Here is a 26,841-nt window from a genome sequence, read left to right on the forward strand (position 1 = left end):
AGAAACCAGAATCTAGATGATAGTACACTTGTTATTTCAGATATGCCACTGCTCTAGGGCCCATTCAATGGACAGTGTTAGAAAATACACACATTTATATCTGTATATTTTCCTATATCTGTTTGTATGTATTGAATGAGTTCACAGTGATACTTGTAATTACACTCCAGTAGCATTGGAGTTCATTCTAGCCTTTTCTCTTTCCGTATTTTTTTTACTTCTTTCTTTGTGAGTGAAAAAGTTGTCTGCTTTCACCCTGAATATACCTATTTGCTCGCTCCAGTGTATATAGCCATTCTCCGGATCCTGCCTGGCTACCTTCCTGGGGGCCCAGACCCATCTGTGGTCTGTCTGCCATTATGCTACAACTCTTCTTGGGACGTGTTTAGGCCCTGCTGCAGCCATTTTAGGGGTGAAAGGAGTCTGAGACTCCATTGTGAATGGTATGTATATGTGTGACACCAGTCTATGATATACTTTTAGGCCATTAATAATATGTATTTTTTCTGTGAATACTGTGTTTAGGACCAATATCATAGAGCCTTTGGGAGGATTAGAGATTTGAATGTAGAAATCTAGCAGAGCAGGGTGTAATTAACGGTAGTTGTGTGCATTAGTGATATCTAGTTCATTATAGATATCTATACCTATAGTTAATCTACAGTGTGATTATTGCTAGTAACTTAACTGATTTTATAAACATTTTCACCATTTCTGATCACCTAAGATATAATATGTATCAGTGCTACTTTGATTTTCTGAGGCTAGAACTTAAAAGCAGGAGTTTGAAGGTAAATAAGCATTGATTAATAGTGAATGTACCTTATACCCAAGCAGCTTTATTATTTTTGTAATGGAAATTTTGAATTCTCTTTCATTTTATTTTTGTTTTACCTTTCTGCCTAAATCCTTTTGTTCTCAAATTGAAATTTGATGAGGTTAGTTAAGTAGTCATAGTTTTAAGTAGTAGAGTTGGATACTAGAAGAATTATTTTTTGTGTAAGCATCCTTTTGTGGAAGTAAATAATCATGTATGTGCCAGCTTGAAACAGTTCTGTATCCCTAGAAAAGCCATGTTCTTTAGTTAATAGTGTTGGGTAGGGCCTTTTTTAAAAAAAAAAAAACAACTTTTTAAATTATATAATATAACATACATACAAAGCAAAGAAAGCAGTCTTTTTGGTGAAAAATAATGTGTATACAAAACAAAAATTTTCAAAGCACAGCACAACAATTAGTTGTAGAACAGATTTCAGAGTATGGTTTTGGTTTCAATTCTGCAGTTTTAGGTTTTTACTTCCAGCTGCTCTAAAATACTGGAGACTAAAAGATATATCAGTGTAATGATTCAGCAGTCATACTCATTTGTTAAAGGGTGGGGTCTTTTTGGTGAAGTTATTTCCACAGAGATATGACCCAACCAGTTGTGGGTGGGGCGTTTTGATTAGGTGGTTTTTGTGGAGATGTCTTCCCACCCATTCAAGTTAGGATTGCTTATTGAAGTCCTTAAAGAGGGAACCATTTACGAAAGAGCAGAGAGAACCAACAAAGCTAACATGAGATCTAGACATTTGGGGCTGCAGAAACAAAACTCTCCCGGGCAAGCTGTTCAAAATGAGAAGCCGAAGGACCGGCAGATGCCAGTCACGTGCCTTCCCGGCTGACAGAGGTGTTCCAGACTGGTTGGTCTTTCTTGAGTCAAGGTATCTTTCTCTGGATGTCTTGGTTTGGACATTTTTATAGCCTTAGAACTGTAAACTTGCAACTTAATAAATTCCCTCTATAAAAAGCCAACTCATTTCTAGTGTATTCCGTTCTAGCAACATTAATGAACCAATACAGTATAATAATTTAAATGCTTAGCATTCAGCATAAATATAGAATAACTAATAGAAATAATAGTGGGGGAAAGTGTTTTAGCTATTCTGATATCTGGGTGTTTTGAGTCATGTTCTAGACAGGAGTATGGCACTCCTGCTCTGCTTTGTTTGTTAGTGCCCTGTAGGCATTAGATTTAACTGCTGAAATAGCTCCATGTTTAATAATTCTCTGTATTTACAGTTTTTGACTCAGTGTGGTGGTTTGAAAATATTATGTGCCCTAGAAAAGCCATGTTTTAATCTGATCCAGTCTTGTGGAAGCAACCATTTCTTTTAATCTTGATTAGATTATCTCCATGGAGATGTGACACACCCAATTGTGGGTATTAGCTTTTGATTAGATGGAAATGGGACTCCACCCATTCCAGATGAGTATTGATTAGATAACTGGAATACTTTAAAAGAGGAAACATTTGAGAGAGGGTCAGAAATGACAGAAAGGACAGAGCCTAGAGAAGTGACAGAAGCCTCGGAGCCAACAGAAACTTCACAATAGAACTGACACAGATGCGGACACGTGGAGAACAGATAACAGATGTTTGGAGATGCTTGGAGCCCAGAAAACGTTGCCATGAGATGTTAAGCAGGCCAGAACCCAGAGCGCCAAGGGAAACCAAGAGATGAAAGCCAGCCCTGGAGAAATGAGAAACCTCCTCAGGAACAGAGGCTGAAAGGAACGGAGCCCAGGAGTAACAGATCAGTGTACCTTCCCAGCTGACAGAGGTGTTGCAGATGAATTGGCCTTCCTTGAATTAAGGTATCTTTCCCTGGATGCCTTCGTTTGGACATTTCCACAAGCTTAGAACTGTAAATTTGTAGCTTATTGAATTCCCCTTTTTAAGAGCCATTCTAGTTCTGGTATATTGCATTCTGGCAGCTTGCAAACTATCACACACAGATATACTTTTTTCCATTCTCTAAACTTTTCCACATCCTACCAAGTTTAACTGGCATTCTGATTTTAACTCTTAGAACTTATCTTATTTTAACTCTTTGAACTTATGCTTTTGGCTGAGAGTCAGTTGAACACCAAACCAGTTAATCTAAACTGAGGTCTTTCAATCTGAGCACAGCATTTTATTGAGGGCTGAAGCTTGTATCCCTGATCTTATTGTTAAAGACTCCCAAAGGGAAGGGATCTTATCTCTTAGACTGTTCAACCCTTTAATCAATCATTTGCCAACCATGTCAGTTTTGAATTTGGGAAATGACAAACCACTGAGGACTCACATTTTTAAAAAACATGTATCTGAGTACAGTTCTCTATGAATAGAAATTTTTATCTTTTACTGAAGTGAGAAGTTATTTGTATGGTGTTGTGGCTGTAATCTAGCAATAACGATAGTTGCTAGTGATACCTTCTCAGTCTTTTCTTTTCAACTGTCATTGAACATTAAAAAAAAGCCTACCACTATCATTTTATATTGTATTAAAGGAAGGAAAAGCTGCTCTTGGCCCTCTGCTGACAGCCTGGACACCTCCAGGACTAAGGGGATCAATATCTTTATATAGCTATAACCTCTAAGAAGTCTACTTTAGACCCTTAAAATGTGGAGTTTTGGTATACCATTACATTTGTTAGAAATGCAAATTTCAAGCCAAAGTCCTTGAATTAGAATGTATTTTTAGTTAAGATCCCTAGGTGATTTGAAAGCACATTGAAGTTTGAGAAGCTTTAGACAATGGGAAATGAAGACATTTATAGAGTTACATGTTTCAAAATAAGATAAAGAAGAAAAATCCTTGGGATTCAATATAACTCCACTCTGTCCTTGAGAGACTCCACAAAAGGGGGTTAGGTCTTCTTGTCTCTGCAGCATTTGCATGCTTGTAATTATTTACAATTATCATTTAGTCATCTTTTTTCCCCTGATGGACTGTAAGTTCTGTGAGACTTTGTTCACCATTTCATTTCCTAGCATCTTAGTACCTTGCTTGGAAAATATGTTTCCAATAATTTTTATTTTTCATTGACTACAGGTTGTCATGGAGTGAACAATGGCCTAGCAGTAAGGAGACCTGGGTTTCCTCAGAGTCCTTGTTCTATCGCTAGCCATGTGTCCTTGGGCAGATCTCATAATTTCATAGCCCCTGTTTTCTTGACTGCTGTAGGAAAAGGACTGCCTATTCCATTGGGTTATTGTGAGAATTGAGTGACAGAGTGTCTGTGGAAGCTTTTCATAAACAAGAGTCCTATATGAACCCTGTCATTATCCTTGCTCATGAAATTCCCAAGCCCAGTATATAAACTCTTTCCTCACTCCAGTTTTGTTTAGCTGTCTTAGAAATGCATGGCCATATTGCATAATGCATTATACATATTTTTGGACACTCCTATGTGTAAAGCAATGTGTTGGTGCTGATTGTGGGAAGACAAAGGTAGTGGTTCAGAGATGAATAGTACATTGTTCTGCCCTGAAGAATCTTTAAATTGAATAACCGTATGTTACATGGATATTCTTGCTAATAGTTTTTTTTTTAAATAGTTGTTTTTAACGCATTGGTTCCAAGTCCACTGGCTAATGATGGTTAAAGATGATTGATGCTGCACTGAGTATACAGACTTCCATAAGTGTAGGTGTGAAACAGTTGTAGTCAGTATTTATAAGATGTGTATAGTATGTCTGTCACAAGCAGCAGAAATTTTGCAGATTTGTGTTTCTGTAATTTTTTAAGCGGCGTCAGTCCCTGTTAGATGGATTGAGGGGCCTACCCTGCTTAATCTTGGCACTGCTGCTGTACTCTACTTTTTCCCCCCTTTTTTAAAATTGTGAAATATGACATATATACAAAAAAGCAATAAATTTCAAAGTACATTGGAACAAGTAGTTACAGAACAAATTTCAGAATTTGATATGGGTTACAGTTCCACAGTTTTAGGTTTTTCCTTCTAGCTGCTCCAAGACACTGAAAACTAAAACAGATATTGACATAATGATTCGGCAGTCGTACTCATTTGCTAAATCTTGTTTTCTCTGTTATAACTCCTCCTTCTCCTTTGATCTTTATCCCACTCCTTAGGGTATTTGAACCATGTCCATTCTAAGTTTTTCATATTGGAAAGGGCAGTCGATATTATGGGATAGGGGAATGGAACTAATTGATGTTCTGAATAGTCTGACCCCTCTGCATTTCAGGACTTACCTGGTCTAGGAGCCCATCTGGAGGTTGTAGGTTTCTGGAAAATAATTATAGTGCTTGGAACTTTTGTAGAATCTAGATAGAACCATAGGTGTTCTTTAGAGTTGTCAGGAAAGGTTTTGGTTGGGGTTTGGCAAACCATGGTAAATAATAATATCTAACTGATCTACTTTTTTTTAATAGGGAAAGGAAGTGGCTGAAATCCTTTGGCCCACCCTTTTCCTGCAGGCAGAAGTTGTTGGCAAACCCCAAGGCATACAAAACCTATGTGATAGAGTATTTGCTAACCGCTCCATCCTTATCTGTTTCTTCCTGCCATGTCCTGCCCCACATGCTCATCTGTTGTATTTACATTTCTTTCAGTAGACATTTTCTCCTCTACCTTTGTAAATGACATGCCTGTTGTTCTGGCTGGATTGCCTTCTCCTCTCCACCTCTGTTCTTCTAACTCTTCTTCTCTGACCACTGCCCCTCCCAAATTTGTTAGGTACTATTTTAGTGCCTGCTGTAATGCTTATTATAATGGTCTGTATCATCAAGCTATTGTACTTGCCAATTTTCAGGTCTTTTATCCAAATTAGACTGAACTTGAAGATGCAAAAATTTCCTCAACTATTTTTATTTTTCTACCACCAACCATAGTGCTTGGTACATAATTCAGTAACAAAAAAGTTTAGTTTTTTTTTTTTTTAACAAATCAATGGCATTTTCCAATATTTTGATCATGGGAGGTAGGAGTACAAGTGATTTCCCTCATTCTGCTATAATTTTTTCCTTCTAAAGGTTTCAGAGAATTTATAGATAGTGCACAGAAAGGTTTGGAACCCTTCTTTATTGAATTTTTTTTTTTCTTTTTTTAACAAGCCCCGTTTATTTTTTATTTTTTTTAATTTTTCTTTTTTAAAAATATTTCTATTGACACACCTTCACACATATACAGTCCATACATGGTATATAATCAAGCAACTCACAATATTGTCACATAGTTTTGTATTCATCACTATGATCATTTTAGAACATTTGCATCACCGCAGAAAAAAGAAATAAAAAAGAATAAACTTACCCGTCCCCTATACCTTACCCCTCCCTCTCATTGACCACTAGTATTTCAATCTACCCAATTTATTTTATCCTTTATTCCCCCTATTATTATTTTTATTTTTTTATTTTTTTTATTAATTAAAAAAAATTAACACAACATTTAGAAATCATTCCATTCTACATATATAATCAGTAATTCTTAATATCATCACATAGATGCATATTCATCATTTCTTAGTACATTTGCAGCTATTTAGAAAAAGAAATAGAAAGACAACAGAAAAAGAAATAAAACGATAATAGAGAGAAAAAGATTTTTAAAAAATAATAAAAAAAACTATACCTCGGATGCAGCTTCATTCAGTATTTTAACATAATTACATTACAATTAGGTAGTATTGTGCTGTCCATTTCTGCGTTTTTGTATCCAATCTTGTTGCACAGTCTGTATCCCTTCAGCTCCAATTACCCATTATCTTACCCTATTTCTATCTCCTGATGGTCTCTGTTACCAATGACATATTCCAAGTTTATTCTCTAATGTCGGTTCACATCAGTGGGACCATACAGTATTTGTCCTTTAGTTTTTGGCTAGTCTCACTCAGCATAATGTTCTCTAGGTCCATCCATGTTATTACATGCTTCAGAGTTTATTCTGTCTTAAAGCTGCATAATATTCCATCGTATGTATATACCACAGTTTGTTTAGCCACTCGTCTGTTGATGGACATTTTGGCTGTTTCCATCTCTTTGCAATTGTAAATAATGCTGCTATAAATATTGGTGTGCAAATGCCCGTTTGTGTCTTTGCCCTTCTTTATTGAATTTTTGTCTTACAGTTTTGAAGAGACTTTTTGTCTTATTCTTCTTTCAAGGATTAATATATGTGCCAGGCATACTTTTTCTACCTGCCAATGTGTCCTGTAAATTGTTTTCCCAACATCAGTGAATCTGAGTGCCCATTTTCCTGCATTTCCATTCACCACTCCACCGCTAAGCAAAACAATCATGAAAGCTTTTTCGTTTTTTTATATCGTTGCCAAATAAATAAGTTTTTAGTAAAAATTCTTCCAAATAATTTCTGTCCCCTTTATTTCCTTTTTTTCAAACTTTTTTTAAATTGTGAAATATAACATATATACAGAAAGCATTACATTTCCCAGTACATTTTAACAAGTGGTTATAGAACAGATTTAAACTATGGTATTGGTTACAATTCTGTGATTTTTTTTGTTTTTTCTTTTAGCTGCTCTAAGACACTGGAGACTGACAGAAATATCAGTATAATGATTCAGCAGTCATACTCATTTGTTGAACTCTGTCTTCTCTGTTATACTCCTACTCTTTTTTTTTTAATTTTTATTACATAATATAATATATATATGGACAGCAAAGAGAGAAAGAAAAAAAAGCACTCTTCCACAAGTAGTTACAGGACAGATCCCAGAGTTTGTCATGGGCTACCATACCATCATCTCAGAGTTTTCTTCTAGCTGCTCCAGAACATAGGAGGTTAGAAGGAATAAGAATTTTATTATTGTCACAAGTGACTTCTTTTGCGAAAAATAACGTATACACACAAAAAACAATAAATTTCAAAGTACAGCACAACAATTAGTTGAACAGATTTCAGAGTTTGATATGCATTACAATTCCACAATTTTAGGTTTTTCTTTTAGCTGCTCTAAGATACTGGAGACTAAAAGAAATATCAATTTAATGATTCAGCATTCATATTCTTTTGTTAAATCCTACCTTGTCTTTTTAACTCCACCATCATCTTTGATCTTTCTATTGCACTCTTTAGGGGTATTTGGGTTATGCCCATTCTCACTTTCTCTTGTTGAAAGGGGTTGTCAGTAATATGGGATGGAACTAACTGATGCTCTGGAGAGGCTGGGCTCTCTGGGTTTCAGGACTTATCTGGTTCAGGGACCCATCTAGAGGCTGTAGGTTTCTGGAAAGTTATCCTAGTGCATGGACCCTTTGTAGAATCTTATATATTGCCCTAGGTGTTCTTTAGGATTGGCTGGAATGATTTTTGTTGAGGTTTGGCAAGTTATGATAGGTAGTACAATGTCTAACTGAAGCTTGCGGAAGAGTGACCTCCAGTGTAGCCTCTCCACTCTATTTGAACTCTCTTAGCCATAGATACTTTATTAGTTACACTTCTTTCCCCCATTTGGTCAGGATATCATTGTTGATCCCACAGTGCCAGGGCCAGACTTATCCCTGGGAGTCATCTCCCACGCGGCCAGGAAGATTTTCACAGGTGAATTTTGTAATGACTGAAGAGGAAATTACTGTTTTTCTCACCGATCAGTAGGCATATAGTTTGTAAAGTGATTTTACAAAGTGAGGTATTTTATTCAAATTTGGTTCCTTATTTCTTAGTTATCTTTCTGATACTTGAATATAAATAATAAACTGAAATTTAATGCAAATAATAAACGCTTGGGAGGCAGAAAGCATACTAGGAGCTATGAAAATGCCTTGTATAGATTCTGATGGTAATTTGAAGCCGTTTACCTATTAATCTAATTAATGTATTCTTTTCCTTGTCTTGATGGTCAAAGAGTTCTGCAAGGAGTTTTTTCCTTTTTTGGATTATTTTAGGGCGGGGAGTTTTTTCTTTTGGTAACTGTTTTGGTTTGTTAAAGCTGCTGGAATGCAATATACCAGAAATGGGTTGCCTTTACAAAGGGGATTTATTAGGTTAATATTTCACAGTTCTAAGGCCATGAAAATGAGTAAATTAAGGCATCAATAGTATGATACTTGGACTCTGAAGAAAGGCTGCTGGCATCTGGAACACCTCTGTCAGCTTGAAAGGCATGTGACTGGCATCTGCTAGTTCTTGGACATGGTTCCTTACTTTCAGCAGCTGATTCCAGTGACTATCTCTTGGTCCTGATGGTGTCTGTGGTTCCTCTCTTAGCTTCTCCAGGGCAAATGCTCTATTTTATCTCTTAGCTTAGTATTTCCTGGTGCATTTTTGTGTCTCCAAATGTCTGTGCTTTCTCCACAATGTTTCCCTCTTTATGGACTTCAGTAAGCAAATTAGGACCCACATTGAATGCGTGAGGTCACAACTACATGGAACAACCTAATCAAGAGTTCCCACCCAACAATGGGACTGCTTCTGTAAGACTGGATTAAATGAACATGTTCTTTTGGAGGTGCATAATAGCTTCAAACCAGCACAGTAACTTTCACCCCACCCCCACCCCAACACACACACACAAAGTATGAGTAAATTGCAGTGTCCAGTTGCTGGCGTGTATGAATTATAATACTTTGAGTATTTACAGGTTGAACTATTATAAGCTTGAGTAAATTATATGTTATGACAACTTGTATTTTCTTTACCACTTCATCAGTAAAATTTCTACATAATGTATACGTGAAACCCTTCTAGCCTAATGAATATTTCCTTTTTTTAATGACAGTTGGGAGTGTCACTTAGATTAAAGAGCTAATGGGGAAAAAAAGGTAATGGCATTGGCAGGGGGTGCATGGAAAGGGATATTCACCTTTAGTCTTAAGTATTTTTTTCTTTTTTCTCCGATTAATAAAGTAAGAGTTACTTCCTAAAGTTTCTTTGATGATTTTCACACATTTGTGTTATCCATTCTTAGATTTAAATGGCTAGTATATGCTCAAGGAGTTCATTGCTTTAACATAAAGTGTTATTATTTTATTGAGGTATGATTTTTAAACAGTGGAATGCTCAGATCTCAAGTATGTAGTTTGATTCATTTTGACAAATGTATGCATTCATGTAACTCACATCCCTTTCAAGACCTGGAAAATTTCATCACTCCAGAAATTACTTTAATTCTTTAATGTAGAACGAAGCGACACTTCTTCTGGGTCTTTGAGTTTATACTAGAACCTCACACTTCTACCTCACTTCACACATTTCTAGGGATTCTATTAGCAAGAAGAGTAGCTCAGCTTTTACAGTGGAGGAACAAGTAGTCTACCACTTCCTGTTGTTTGCACGTGATGCTAGTTTTTACTTATGGTGACCCTTTAGGTAAGCAAAACACTGGGATGATACCTCTTGGATCATTAAAGAGATTAGTTTATCTCGGTTGTTAAACCTATTCTGTCACAGGTCTGTATTTGTGGGCAAATGTTGGGCCATAGGAATTGTAGGCAAATCTTTTCTCTCCTGTTAACTTGAGATATGTATCTGATGTAAAGATTGTTTCATTACTGCCAAGGCTGCAGACTTGATCTTTTATTGTACCTTTCTAATGGGCTTCAGTTTAGAATTAAATGCCAGAGGGAATTCTGTTCCTTTACTTTGGAAAAAAAATTATAAGAAATCAGTGTCCTTCTTCTGCAAGGAAGTACAATTGATTTTGAAGGTATTATTAAATTATTTTAAACTCTGGTAAGAAACTGTACCCTATTTAGTTATTTTTTTTAAATGTTTCATTGTAAACCTTAATAAACAAACATACAAACATTCTTGACATACAAACATTATATATACATGGTATATAATCAGTGGCGTATGATACGTAGTTGTGTATTCATCACCATGATCATTTTTTTTGAACCTTTGCATCTCTCCAGCAAAAGAAAGAAAAAAGAAAAACTTTTATATACCATACCTCTTACCCCTCCCTCTCATTGACCACTAGTATTTCATTCTACTCAATTTATTTTAACTTTTGTTCCCTATTATTTGTTTATTTTTTATCCATGTTTTTTTACTCATCTGTCCATACTGTGGATAAAAGGAGCAGCAGACACAAGGTTTTCACAATTGCATAGTCACATTGTAAAAGCTGTATCATTATACAATTATCTTCAAGGAACATGGCTACTAGAACACAACTCTACAGTTTCAGATACTTCCCTCTAGTCACTCTAATATACCATAAACTAAAAAGGGGATATCTATATAATGTGTAAGAATAAATTCCAGGATTCCTCTTGACTCTGAAATTTCTCAGCTACTGACACTTTATTTTGTCTCATTTCTCTCTTCCCCCTTTTGGTCAAAAAGGTTTTCTCCCTATTTAGTTCTTAAAACTATAGGAGTAGGCTTGCTTAGGTTTGCTGAGAGGTTTTGATTTTGGTTGACCTGTTTTCAGCCAAATTTTAGGTAGGGTAGGACTGTAAAGGATCTAAGATTGAATGTGAAATTTTGGTGTCAAGATTAGTAAATATCTCCAATCTATCTGTTACTTCCCTTGCTCCAGGTAAGATCTTTTAGATTTATTGTATTAAATAAAGATGATAGATCTCTCCTTTTCTTTATTATTGGGCATAATTGCTCCTTCCAGTAAGAACAAGATTTTTCTTCCCCTTCAATGTCCTCATTATATAACTTAGAAAACATTTATTAGGCATCTGTTATGTTTCATGTTCTATGCTAGGTACTAGGGATTCAATGATGACTAAGAGGTGATCCATATCCTTGAGTAACTCACAATCTAGTTAAGAGAGAAAAATGTAAACAAATAAGCATAAGGAAATGATGTTTAAAGACACTGTTTAGGTTAATAGAAATGTGGCAGGGAGACAAAGGAAGGCTGGGCATTTTATTTGTACATGTACGTATGATGCCAGCCAGCCCTGGGAGTTCTCAGAGAAATTGAGATCTCAACTAAGGGCTGGTGTGGTGAAGGTTCTTAACTCAGTCACAAGAAAGAATTCAAGGATTACTCAGTGTGTATAGTCATATAGTTTAATAAGCTCAATGCCAGAGAGCCGAGGAAGTTCTCAGCTGCATGACAGAGAGCCCCAGGAATTCTCAGAAAAGTTGAGACTTTGACCAGGGGCTGATGTCATGAAGGTTCATGATTGAGCCTCAGGAATGAACTCAAGAACTGGTCAGTAGGTACAGCCCCAAACTTTAATGCATAGTGAAAATACATGCGCAAAGGGGGTGAGCACAAGTATTCTCCAAAGGAAGAGAAGTGCTCTGAGGTTGGGATTCCTGGTTGAGTACTTGATGGGGCCCTTCTCCTTCTGGTTATGCTAATGAGGGATTGATGAGCTGTACTTTTCATTGATTCTTTTCAAGCACTGACCTAAGTGAGGGCTAGGTGTGTGCACACCAAAAAACTTCGTGTTACCAGTCTTAGGGTCACTTTCCCTTCCCTACTTCCCTGTTTAACCTCCCTCACATATACATATATGTCCAGTCTTTCATTCATTGAACATTTTAAAGCTGTCATTTCCTACGTCGAGCATTTGCTGCATGACAGTTTCCTAGAAAACTAAGGTGCTTTAATGTATTTGCTTATTTAATTGTCATAGTAGTCCCACAAATTGATGATATCCCAAATTTTTTAGTTGTAAATTTAGGGAAGTTGTATAATTTCCCCAGGATATGACAGCTAGTAAGTTACAAAGGCAGGACCTGAACCTCAGTCATCCTCATTCCAAATTCTTTGTCCTTTCCTCTACTACATCACAGTATCTACAGTCATGATACTGTCTGTATCATGATAATGTGAGAGAACACAGCCTCTCATCTTGAAGAACTTTTAAAGAAGAACAGATACAAAAATATGTGCAGTAAGGTATTAAAGGTGTTTTAAATGACAATGAGACATAAGAGGGAATGCAGTTTTTTGTGGACGTTTAGGGAAAAAATTTATAAAAGAAGTGATAATTAAGCTTCATAGATGTTTCTTGGGTGAAATACTGATATATTTGGGATTACTGCCAATTTAGATGCCAGATTCATGTTCATTCTAGGTACTGAATATGCAAGTTTTGGTTTATTCCTGTTTTAGTTTGTAAAAGCTGCTAGAATACAATATACCAGAAATGGAATGGCTTTTAAAAAGGGAGATTTATTAAGTTTATTAAGTTGCAAGTTTACAGTTCTATGGCCATGAAAATGTCTAAACTGAGGCATGAAAATGTCTAAACTGAGGCATCCAGGGAAAGATACTGTATTAGTTAGGGTTCTCTAGGAAAAAGAATCAACAGGAAACACTCGCAAATATAAAATTTATAAAAGTGTCTCACGTAACCATGGGAATGCAGAGTCCAAAATCCGCAGGGTAGGTCTGTGAAGCTGACGATTCCGATGGAGGGTCTGGACGAACTCCACAGGAGAGGCTCGCCGGCTGAAGCAGGAAGGAAGAGCCTATCTCTTCTGAATCCTCCTTAAAAGGCTTCCACTGATTAGATTAAGCATCAAGTACTAGTAGTGTAGTGAGATAGTAGGATTTCACAATTTTAGGTTTTTACTTCTAGCTACTCTAAATTACTGGAGACTAAACGAGATATCAGTTTAATGGCTCAGCATTCATATTCATTTGTTAAATCCTATCTTCTCTGTATTAACTCCACCATCACCTTTGATCTTTCCATACCTCTCTTTAGGGTTGTTTGGGCTATGGCAATTCTAAATTTTTTTTTTTTTTCAAAGTGAAAAGTGGAAAGTTTATTTAAAAAGTTAAGAGCAAAGATCAATAAAATAGAAAACATGAAAAAGAGAAAGTACAAAAGCTAATAAGTTATTAATCTAACAACAAAATTGACAAATATCAATCAAATATGATGAAGAGAAGAATCCAAATGCCCAATATCAAGAATATTAGTGTAAATGAATATCACTACATATCCCTCAGACATTAAAGGCATGTTCTTTTGGAGATGTAAAAGATTATACTTTCCCAAAATTGGATGCAGCAGTATCTCCCATTGCATATGTTGTTCTGTAATATTTTTTTCAATTCTAAATTTTTGATATTGGAAGTGTCTGTCATTATTATGGGGTATGGAGATGAAACTATCTGATGTTCTCTAGAGGCTGGGTAGATTTCAGGACTTATCTGGACGTGGGACCCATCTGGAGATTGTAGGTTTCTGGAAACTTACTCTAGTGCATGGAACCCTTGTAGGATCTTATATATTGCCCTAGGTGTTCTTTAGTATTGGCTGGAATGGTCCTGGTTGGGGGTTGGCAGTTTATGATAGGTAGCAAGGTCTAACTGAAGCTTGCATAAGAGCAACCTCCAGAGTAGCCTCTCAACTCTATTTGAACTCTCTCTGCCACTGATACTTTATTAATTACACTTCTTGCCCCCCTTTTGGTCAGTATGGAATTGTTGATCCCATGGTGCCAGGGCCAGATTCATCCCTGGGAGTCATCTTCCATGTCGCCAGGGAGATTTTCACCCCTGGATTTCATGTGGGGGGGGGGGGGAGGGGGAGGGTAGTGATTTCACTTGCAGAGTTGAACTTAGAGAGACTGATGTCCCCACTTTTTATTAGTTCTTTTCAAAATTATATATTTATGTATGTCCAAAACTATTGATTTATCATAACTTTTTAATTCATTTGCCTTTAGAATCCCATAGAAAATAAAAAACTAATTAACAAAATATGACAGTACTGGCATTTTTACTCTCACTAAAGATTTTTATTTCTCCAGGTGAATTTAGTCACTTGTCTACTGTCCTTTACTTTCAACCAGCAGAATTCCCTTTACTTTCTTATAGGGTGGTCTAATCCTGACAAAGCCCCTTAACTTTTGTTTATCTGGGAATATCATGATCCCTCCCTCACTTTTCAAAGACACTTTCACTGGATATAGAATTCTTGGTGATTTTTTAAATTTCATCCCTTTAAATATGTTTTTTCATTGCCTTCTTGTCTACATGGTTGCTGATGAGAAATCAACACCTAAATTTATTGAGTTTCTTTTGTTTGTGATATGTTCCTTTGTTGCAGCTTTCAGAATTCTCACTTGATCATTAGCATTCTGCAGTTTCATTATAATATGGTATATTGTGGGTCTATGTGAGTTTATCCTATTTGGAATTTATTGAGCATCTTAGATGTGTAAATTTATGTCTTTAAATTTGAAACCTTTCAGCCATTATTTCATTGAATATTCTCTTTGAATATTCATTGAATATTCTCTTTGCTCCTGTTTTAGTTTCCTGTGATGCTCAAGCAAATACCATGCAATAGATCAGTTTAATCAGTGGGAATTTTATTAGCTTATGGTTTTGAGACTAACAGAAAGTCCAAATGAAGGCATCATCAAGGCAATGCTTTCTTCTTGAAGACTCGCAATCTGGGGCTGGCTGCTGATACATCTTGCTCCTCTATCACCTGGTAAGCCACATGGTAGCATCTCTTAGTTGTTCTCATATCTTCCAGGATCCTTTAATGTCCAGTGTCTTGCTTCCTGTGGCTTTCTCTCTGTCTATCTGACTTTCACTCCCCTTATAAAGGACTCCAGTAGTAGGATTAAGACCCATCCTGTTTGAGGTGGGCACCCCCACCTTCTTAACTGAAGTAACTTCAATGAGTTCACACCTACAGGAATGGATTAAATTTAAGAATATGTTTTTTTCTGGGGTTACACAGCTTAAAACCATCACAGCCCCTTTGGTTTTTTCTTTTTTGGGGACTTGCGTAATGTGTGTATTGTTATCCATTGATAGTTTTCCACAGTTTCCTCAGGCTCTGTTCACTTTTCTTCAGTCTTTCCTCCTTCTCCTCAGACTGAATAATTTTGATTGTCTTATTTTCAGGTTTACTGATCATTTCTTCTGCCATCTCATCTGCGTTTGAAACTTTCTGTAGAATTTTAAGTTTCTGTTAATGTGGTCTTTGGCTCTATTTAGTTCCTTTTCATAATTTCCATCTCTAAAAATACTGCTTTTGTGTTCATGTATTATTTTCCTGATTTCTTTTTGTTCTTTTTGCATATTTTCCTTTAGGTCTTCAAACATATTCAGGGCTTTTTTTTTGTTTTTGGAATTTCTTTCTTATTTATTGCATATTGATTTATTGATTCAGTGCAATCCCACTCAAAGTTTCCAATGTTTTTTTATTGTTACAATTGAGTTTTTTCTTTTTTTTGAAAAATAACATATATACAAACAACCAATTTCAAAGAACGTTGCACCAATTTTGTAGAACAGATTTCAGAATTAGGTACAGGTTACAATTCCATAATTTTAGGTTTTTATTTCTAGCTGCTCTAAGATACTGAATACTAAAAGAAATAGCAATATAATGATTCAGCAATCATACTCATTTGTTAAACCCTTTCTTCTCTGTGTAATTCCACCATCACTTTTGATCTTTTTCCCACTCTTTAGGATTATTTGCGCTATGTCCATTCTAACTTTTTATGTTGGAGAGGCTGTTGATAATATGGGATTAGGGAATGGGACTAGCTGATGTTCTGGAGAGGATAGGCCATCTGCATTTCAGTCAGGACCTTTTTTAAAAGTCTTTGTCTGGTATGTCCCAGGCTTGGTTATCCTCATTGATGGATTCTAATCCTTTAACCTCCTTTGCCTGGGCCATTGTTTCCTGTGTCTTTGTATGTTTTGTAAACTTTTGTTGATTCCTCGACATTTTGATTTTTTTTTTTTCAGATAAAGGGAATATATTTTGTTAACAATTGCAACTAGCAGCATCAGCCTGCTTCCTAGAATTGAGAAGATTATCACTTACTTACTCCATTCAATTCATTTAAATCTCATTAGTATTTTTTGTCAACATAATTTTATTCACACATCATACAATCCATCCAAAGTATACAATCAGTGGCTTTCAGTATACTCAAAGAGCCATGCTTACATCCTCACAATCCTTTTTAGAACATTTTCACATGTGGAAGTCACTCTTAGGTAAGTTTCAGTTAAACATTGCTGCCTATCATAGCTTGCCAGACCCCAACCAAAACCATTTCAGCCAATCCTAAAGAGCATCTAGGGCAATAAATAAGATTCTACAAGGGTTCCATGCTCTAGGGTAACTTTCTAGAAACCTACAACCTCCAGATGGGTCCCTGGACCAGATAGTGAACGAGCCTTTCCAGAACATCAGCCAGTTCCATCTCCATACCCCATATTATTGACAGCCCCTTCCAATATGAAAAAGTTAGAATGCACATAGCCCAAATACCCCTAAAAAGTGGATTGATAAGATCAAAGGTGATGGTGCAGTTATACAGAGAAGGTAGGGTTTAACAACCAAATATGATTGTTGAATCATTAAATTGATATTTCTTTTATTCTGCAGTGTCTTAGAGCAGTTAGAAGTAAAAACCTAAAATTGTGGAATTGTGACACATACGAAACTCTGAAATCTGTTCTTCAACTAAATGTGCTGTGCTTTGAAATATACTGCTTTTATATATATGTATTTTTCACAAAAAAGAATAAAAAGTCGATTGTGATGATTAAAAAAATATTTATTCCTTCTAGCCTCCCATATTCTGGGGCAGCTGGAAGGAAAAATCTGAGATGATGATATGATAGCCGTGACAAAATCTGGGATCTGTCCTGTAGCTGCCTGTTGAAGAGTGCTTTGAAAATATTGCTTTTTACTTTGCTTTATATATAGGTTATATTATACAGTAAAAAAGTTTTTAAAAATGTACTTTGGAATTTAGTTTTGTATATACGTTATATACACAATAAAAAAAAGGATCCAACACACGCACATACAAACAAAGAGTGTCTTCTTTAACTTCCATATATATTCCTACCTGATATTTTCCTTCTTCTTCAGTTCACCATCTGTAGAGTTCTTCACCAGTCTCTACCGTCCTCCAGAGTTCTAAGCAAGTGTGATTCATCCTTTTGATTGCTGAAAATCTGGGGAAGTCTTTTTAAGAGATGTCTTATGTTGACATGTTGATGATGTCCTGTAGATTGTCTTTTAAATGTGGGGCCTCCTAAGATACTTACGTTAGTAATTTTGAGCCTCTGTTCTCCCACTATGCCCTAAGCTTTAGCCTTATGTTCAATACCTGCTGCCACTTGTCTGTTTCTCAGAAAAAGGCAGTTGTGGTACCTGTTCATCTGATTGGGCAAGCGCTGGCCTGTCTGTTGCAATGAGGACATTTCATAGGATTAGGTCATGATCACGTCAGCTACATCCACAGCTGATTCCATTTGTAATCAGCCAAAGGGAAGTGTCTTCTGCAATTAGTGATGCTAAATCCAATCATGGGAAGCCTTTTAAGGAGGACTCAGAGGAGACAGGTTGCATTCCTGCTTTGGCTGGTGAGCCTCTCCTGTGGAGTTCATCCAGGCCATCCATTGGAGTCATCGGCTTCGCAGCCTGCCCTGTGGATTTTGGACTCTGCGTTCCTACGGTCACGTGAGACACTTTCATAAATTTTATATTTGCAAGTGTTCCCTGTTGGTTCTGTTTCTCTAGAGGACCCTAAATAATACAAAGGCCAACAGAAGAACACATTCAGATTTACTTGCTCAAAGGCTGTGAATCAAGTTCCCATATAATCTCTTGTAGGGTCACTTTCTTAGTTTACCAGAGCTGCTATCAAAAATATGACATAATGGGTTGGCTAAAACAACAGGAATCTATTAGTGCACAGTTTTGCGGCTAGGAGTTCAAAAGCAAGGCGATGCTTTCTCCCCAGAGTCTGTAGCTTTCTGGTGCTTGTTTCTGGCAATCCTTGGAGTTCTTTTACTTATGTCCGCCACCCATCACATTTCCTTTCATCCCCCCCTCTTTTTTTTTGAATGCAATTTATTGAGATATATTCTCACACTATACGAACCATCTGAAGTACCATCACTGGCCCACAGTTTCATCACATAATTGTGCGTATATCCCCATGATCAATTTAGGAACATTTTCATTATTCCACAAAATAAATAAAAAGAGAAAAGAAAGCCCAAATCCTTCCATACTCCTTACTCTCCACTATTATTGACCCATAATATTGACATGGTACGTCTGTTACTGCTGATGAAGAAGAATTAAAATATTACTGTTAATTATAGTCCATAGTTTGCGATAGGTATTTTTTCCCCATAGAACCCTCTTTTATTAACACCATGTAATAGTGTTGTATATTTGCTGTAGTTCATGACAGAGGTTTTTTACATTTGTACAGTTAATTATTGACATTGTCTACCACAAGATTCATTGTTATACATTTCTGTGTTTTAACTGCCAACTTTCCTTCTGGTAACATACATGAATCTAAACTTCTCCTTTCTACCACTTTCACACACCATTCAGCACCATTAATTATTCTCACAATAATGTGCTGCCATAACTTCTCGTCCATTTCCAAACATTTAAGTTCAAAGTAGTTAAACATTCTGCATATATTGGACAACTGCTCCCATTCTTAAGCTTCTATATCTATATCCTGGTAACTTATATTCTATATTTTATATCTATGGGTTTACATATTATAATTAATTCTTTTCATTAATTATATCATCCAGTATTTTTCCTTTTGTGTCTGACTTATTTCACTTACGTAATGTCCTCAAGCTTCATGCTTGTTGTTGTGTTCTTCAGGACTTCATTCCTTACTGCTGAACAATATTCCATTGCATGTTGCTCTAGTTTGCTTGTTGCTAGAATACGATATACCAGAAACAGAATGGCTTTTAAAAGGGGGAATTTAATTAAGTTGCAAGTCCACAGTTCTAAGACCGTGAAAATGTCCCAGCTAAAGCAAGGGTATAGAAATATCCAATCTCAGGCATCTGGGAAAAGATACATTGGTTCAAGAAGGCCAATGATGGTCACGGTTTCTCTCTCAAGTGGAAAGGCACATGGCAAACATGGTGGCATCTGCAAGCTTTCTCTCCCAGCTTCTTGTTTCATGAAGCTCCCCTGGGGGTGTTTTCCTTCATCCAAAGGTCTCTGGCTGAGTAGGCGCTGTGTCTCTTTCCAAAATGATTCCCTCTTGAAGGGCTCCAGTAAGCAACCCAACCTTGAATGAGTGAAGGGACACCTCCATGGAAATCATCTAATCACACATTACTACCCACAATTAGGTGGGTCACATCTTCATGGATAATTAAAAAACTCCCACCTGGCAATACTGAATGAAGATTAAAGGACATGGCTTTTCTGGGGCCCACAAATTCAAACCAGCAAACGTGTATACCACGTTTTGTTTATCCATTCATCTATTGATGGACATTTGGGTTGTTTCCATACTTTGGTGATTGTGAGTAATGAACATTGGTGTGCAAATTATCAGTTAATCTCCCCGCATTCAGAACTTCTGGGTATATTCTGAATAGTGGGATTGCCAGGTTTTAAGGCAGCTCTATACTTAGCTTTCTGAGGAACTGCTAAACGGTCCTCTATAGTGGCTATACCATTTTACATTCCCATCTCAGTGAATAAGTGTTTCAATTTCTCGACATCCTTGTCAACGCTTGTAGTTTCCTGTTTAATAGTGGCCATTCTGGTAAGTGTGAGATGATGTCTCATTGTGGTTTTGATTTGCATTTCCCTAATAACTAGTGAAGCTGAGTGTCTTTTCATGTCCTTTTTAACCATCTGTATTTCTTTGCAGGAAAAGGTCTTTTGCCTCCAATATTCTTGATTAAGATCATCATTTTGTTGAGTCATACCTTAACTAAAAATAACATCTTCAGGAGGTCCCATTTATAATGGCTTTACGCTCAAGGAATGTGGATTAAGACTAAAAACTTGTTTTTTCTGTGGTACATAACTCAAATCTACCACTTTCCCCAGGGTCCTTAACCTCTCTTCTAACCAAGATTGACTTTAGAACACACTGGGAAATAAATACCCTTACCTTCCTAGTGATCTCTACCGGGCATGTTCTAGGCTAGGTTTTTTCAAACCTCTTTTTGTCACTGTACACCATCAATTTTTTAATCTTTTCAGAATTCCTCAAGTTTTGACCTGCTGATAGCATTTTTTTCTTGTTTTCCTACTGTGTAAGGGATCTCTTACTCCTAACGATAATATAATAAAACAGCAACAACGCCACCAATAATCGTAGTGATTTAAATGGGACTTTAGCAGATGTATTAGTAGGCATGTTTTCTCAGTCTGCTCTCTTTCTTGTATCAAGGTTGTTCTTTCAATACTCAATGTTATGCAGAGCTTTTATCCTATTTCTAAAACACATTTTATTTTAACAACTTCTGACATTTTTTGCAGGTAAATATCTGCCTTTTTGAAAGCATGGGTGTATTTGGCAATCTTTAGAGGAAAATTGCAGTTCTGCCGGAATTTTTTCTCCTTATTGACAGAGTATGTGCTAAGTATTCACATAAATTAAAAGAGGTGTGAGAAGAGGAAATAGAATTAGGCGGTTTTAGGATTGTCAGGTGTGTCTACTAGTAACTCTCAGTATGAATTTGCCTTGTGTTGCATGAACAATGTGATTAAAGTGTGGTAATATAGGAAAAAAAATTGTTTCAGATAATTAAGTAGCAGTTACAGTAAATCATCATTTAATATTGGATAATGAATAAAGGAATGGGCTTTAGTGATTTAAATCCTGGTTCCTTGATTTGCCACTTTTATAATCTTGAGCAAATTATGTAAGTACTTTAAGCCTCAGTTTTGTCATCCATAAAATAAAACAATAGCATATACATCATAGTGTTATGAGGATTAAATGAGATATTGTATGTCAAATACTTCTGAGCACAAAGCCTTCAGTAAATGTTAGTTAACATTAATTACATCCTCATCATTACTATCCTGATATAGAAGTTCTCAGCCTGAAGTTGACTGAAACTATCAATTAACAAGTAAGATGTATTAAGTATTTGATCTCTAGTATTGCACTTAGACTTATGGAAGGAGCTGCTGATGTGAAAGACAGATTGGTGCTTAGAGGTGGAGCAAAGAGATTAAATATTAGTTGATTCTTACCAGAGGGTCAGTAATCTTGTAAAATAGGTATTACTATTCCCATTTTATAGAGAAAGGAACTGAGATTCAATGATGTTGAATAGCTTGTTCTATTAACAGCCTGTTGAATCCCATTTCTGCCATTTAAGTAGCTGTGTAGCCAGAGTAAGTCACTTAGCCATGAAGGGATAGATGTGTTGACTCAAATAAATAGATGTCAATTTGCCTCTAATTTTGAGTATATTTGACATGTACTTCATTGTCAAAATATACAATGTAACCCCTTCTAACTCTTTCTTATATAACCTCTACATAAGACATATAACCCGTCCTTATAACCTCTCTTAATGCTCCTTTTTATACGGCATTTGGCCATATACTGCTACTCTAAGAGCTTGTACTCATAAGTACAAAAATCAGGATTTTTGTATATGTGCTTTGGTGTTTGTGGTTTTGGTCTTTTGACTAAGGAGTTAGGATCAATATTGTTAACTTTACTATCTGTTGGTGATTGAATAATATCTCCCACAAAAGGCATGTTCAGGACCCAAACCCTGGTTCTGTGGGTGTGAATCCATTTGTAAATAGGACTTTTAAAGATATTATTAGTTAAGGGGTCCCCAAATTGAATGAGGGTAGGCCTTCATCCAATATGGCTGAAGTCCCCTTATCAGCAAAGGAAATTGGGTACAGAAAGAGGAAGTTGTCAGAGAAGCCAGAATGTGAAAATCAAAGGAACCCAGAACAGAAAGAAGATGCCACCGTGTACATAGTGCCTAGTGACGGAAAAGTCAAGAACCTTAAAGATCATCAGCCAACCAGAAGATACTGACCAATGGAGGCCTTCTAGTCTGTGAGACCATGTGCCAATAAATTCTTTAAGTTAACCTGTTGCTGGGTTCCTTTGTAGGGTGATGGTGGTATGAGAAGTTTCAGATAGCAACTGAAGAAAAAGTTGAATATATTCCTTTTAAAAGTATTTATTAGTTAGGCTATTCTGCCTCTGTAGAGCAAAAGGATCAGATAGACAGGAAATTGGAGGATTTGAAAGCATTTTGGAAGTATGGCTGTACATAGAAGAGTTGACATCTTTCAGGGAACTAAAAATTACAAACACTGTCTCACTACTAAATAATACTCTTTTGCAAAAAGTTAGTTTCCATACTTTCAAAAATGAAATTTAAAAATTGAAACCCAATGACAATTTGTGGTTTCCTAAGTAACATAAGAAAATTGCAAAACAAGGAATAAAATCTTTTCTTATTTCCATTCTAGGCCCGAGATTTTTCTAAGATCACTTGACCCTTGATATGTGAATAGGAAGTAACATTTAACAACAAAAAAAAAAACCAAAACAAAACAAAACAAAACAATTTTTTTTAAATTCTGTTTTAAAATTGAAGTATGAAAGCATTTGTTTTGAAAGTATGCTTATAACACTTCCCACATGGCAAAAACCCCTCCCACCTACCTCATTTAGGGAGAGGGGAGGGAGTGGTGGGTTAACCCAGTTTGGGGTACTGCACTACTATTTTTTTCTTTATTCTGAATGATTTTGACTCAGGAATTAAGAAAAAAATACTAATTTTGCAAAGCATCTTTACAGTTTGAAAAGTTTTCTTTCATATATATTATTATCTTACAATTGTTCTGTGATACAGGTGGTGGTGATATTTTGTTGTTTTTATTTTGCTTTCACTGTCAGTGAAAAAATAGATCCAGGAAAGTTAGGTAATTTGCTTGTGATAGTATAGCTGATGAGTGTTAGAGCTGGCTTTCACAGACCTAGATTTTTTTTCTTTCCACCAAAATGGCAAGAAGGTGTTATGACCTTATGAGCTTGGCTGAATAGCAACTCTGAAAGGGGCATTGATTAAGAAAATATTTTGAAGCCTAAAACTTTGGGGAAAGCCTAAAACTGAGGCAGAGTGGTTTTGGGTGAGGCTCTGACCTTACTGAGTGCAGGCACAGCTGATGTCCTTGTACTTCTCATGTACTTACCCTGCCAGCCCTTTTGACAGCTGCTTGACACATCCTAAGTTGCTGCTCTGAGCGGTAGGCTAATTAAAGGTAGTGGAGTATTTAACTTGCATCCTGTCTTCAGACATACACATTTGTCATAGGAGAGCTATTTTTGTAATTAATCACACATAAATTAGTAAAAAATCTTTTTCTAAAAAATGTTGAAATATGTTTTCTCACACTAAATTTTGATAAACAAAGGACAGGAAAAAGAAACGTCACATTTTCGGTAGGCATAATGATCTTTTCTAAGTGTTTGTATATTAGAGATGTTGGGAGAGAATTTGGTGTTTAAGTATTTTCTGATTAACATGAAGAGAATTTCCATACTTTAGTGTGGGTTCAGAGCCTCATATGTGTCTAATATTTGACCTTTGGGTTTACTCTTGAGTGTTTTGGAAAGTCATAGTATAACTGAGAGGTTATTCTAAGTTATACTATTACCAAGTGCTTATGGTTACTGAATCATTACATAAAGATATCTCTTTTTATTTTCTAGTATATTACAGTAGCCAGAAGGAAATACCTGAAATTTCTGAACTGAAATCCAGTTTCCTTGATCTCTCAAAATGATTGTATAACTGTATAGCCTTTATCTTATAATTGTAAAAACCTTGTGACTAACCCCACTAGCCCCCTGTCCTGTTTTTCAGCTTTGGAGTCTTATGATCACTAAAGACAGCCCCTAGTGTTTATTAGTGAAGAACCTTGAGTCACCCCCAAACTAACCCACCCCAATTCCAAAACTATCTTGTTGGAAAGAGCTGGATTGAACCAAAATTGGCCCACCTGAGATGTGCAGTAGCTTAAACTTTAACGTATAAGTGATCTGCACCTCATTATAATACTAAAAATCATGCCTGTCATCGTATTAAGGCTGCCAGTTTCTTAATGTACATTCAGTGATTAGGCATGCAATCAGTCTGCACGTGATCAATGATTAGATCATCTCTGATGATATCATCTGGGCCATTATGCTCATTATCATAAACCCTACCTATCTTTTGGTACTATAGAATTATCAGAGTTACTGAAGTTTGAGGAGGCAGATTTTTAGGCTGATAGTGATCTAATCTCCTGCTTTGCTTCTAACAATAAGCTCTTTCTCTCTTTGAAACCCTTGTGTCTCAGGAGTTGGTCATTTGAGCACATCGGGCAGAGAACCCACCACGTTTGATCCGAATCAACAGTGATTTAAGCAGTGGAGTAACATCATCTGATAAGCGTTTTTAATAAGATCCCTCTCCTTGGGCTGTAGAGATAGATATCCTGGGTATAGAGACAGTGGGAGGATTAGAGTTGAGGAGCGTCAGTTCACTTCAGTTAAACAGCTGAGAGGAGATCTACATTAAATGAGAATGCTAGTATATTAGCATGAAAAATATCTGTCAATTAAATTGGATATTTGTGTTGATTGGTAGATATTACGTTTATCTCAGGATTTTCAATACTTTTTAAAAGTTTCACAGGTAATTGTAATGTGCAGCCAGAGTTGAGAACCACCACATTATTTTGCTAAAAAAATTCCCTTTGGAGAAGAAGGATGGATCTTGGGAGAGGGGAAGGGCTAGTGAGTGAAAGCTGTGGAGAGCATGGAGAGTATAACCATTGTGATTTTTTTTTTAATTTTTTAAATCTTTTTTTAAATTGTGAAATATATATACAAAAAACCATAAATTTCTAGGTACATTTGAACAAGTAATTATAGAACAGATTTTAAAGTTTGGTATGCGTTACAGTTCCATGATTTTTCATTTTTTCTTCTAGCTGCTCCATGATGCTGGAGACCAACAGAAATATCAGTATAGTGATTCAGCAGTCATACTCATTTGTTAAATCCTATGTTCTCTGTTACACTCCTCCTTCTCTTTAAATAACATCTATACATAAAAGCAATAAATTTCAAAGTACATCACAACAATTAGTTGTAGAACAGATTTCAGAGTTTAGTATGGGTCACAATTCCACAATTTTAGGTTTTTATTTCTAGCTGCTCTAAGGTACTGGAGACTAAAAGAAATATCAGAATGATTCAGCACTCATACTCATTTGTTAAATCCAACCTTCTCTGTATAACTCCACTATCACCTTTGATCTTTCTCCCACTCTTTAAGGGTTTTTAGGCTATGCCCATTCTAACTTTTTCATTTTGGAAGAGGTTGTTGATGATATAAGATGGGGGATGGAACTAGTTGATGTTCTAGAAGGGCTGGCTCCTCTGCATTTCAGGACTTTGCTGGTCCAGGAACCCCTCTGGAGGTTGAAGGTTTTGGAGGCTTACCATAGTGCATGGAACCTTTGTAGAATCTTATATAATGCCGTAGGTATTCTTTAGGATTGGCAGGAATGGTTTTGGTTGAGGTTTGGCAAGTTATGATAGGTAGTGATCTCTAACTAAAGCAAGTTTAAGAGTGAGCTCCAGTGTAGCCTCTTGACTCTATTTGAACTCTCTCAGCTGCTGCGACTTTGTTATATAACTTCTTTTCCTCCTTTTGGTCAGGATGCATTGTTGATCTGGTGCCAAGGCCAGGCTCATCCCTCGGGGTCATCTCCCACGCTGATGTCATGTCCTGTGTGAGGAGGGAGGGCAGTGGTTTCACTTGCAGAATTGGGTTTAGAGAAAGAAAGACCACATCTGAGCAACAAAAGAGGTCCTCTGGAAGTGATTCTTAGGCATATTATTGGTAGGCTAAGCTTCTCTGCTGCATACATAAGTTTCACAAGAGCGAGCCTCAAGATCAAGGGCTTGGCCTATTGATTTGGGTGTCCCTAATGTTTGGCACAATATTCGGCGTTTCCCCGGTGGTAAAGTTTAATAGTTCCGTACTTATTCTAGGCTCCCTGTGTTTGGATTGTTTAAATAACCTATCCAGACGAGTTGAGTTAGATTATGTACTACAAAAAACCTAGGTTCTAGACATTATAAAACTTTTTTCCTTTGGTCTGACCTTTGTTTATCTATTTATTTTTTATTTCACTTTCATGTTTATATTTTCAAATGTCTGGATGTTTGAGTGGTAAGAATTTAATGACAGTAAACATTAGAGAGTGTTCCCACTTACCTAGCCTTTTTTCTAGTTCTTTCTTTCTAGGATGTAATATAGTTGAATGAGAATTTAACAGTACA

At 36.3% G+C, this 26,841-nt stretch overlaps 1 protein-coding gene across 2 annotated transcripts in view; it reads left to right on the forward strand.

Moving 5' to 3' along the window:
* The window catches only part of MOB1B (MOB kinase activator 1B), a 160,305-nt gene that overhangs the window by 106,586 nt on the left and 26,878 nt on the right, over positions 1-26,841 (forward strand). The gene's annotated exons all lie outside the window — the stretch shown is intronic.

The sequence above is a fragment of the Tamandua tetradactyla genome, chromosome 19 (genome assembly GCF_023851605.1).
Source record: "Tamandua tetradactyla isolate mTamTet1 chromosome 19, mTamTet1.pri, whole genome shotgun sequence".
In the NCBI taxonomy this organism is placed as follows: Eukaryota; Metazoa; Chordata; class Mammalia; order Pilosa; family Myrmecophagidae; genus Tamandua; species Tamandua tetradactyla.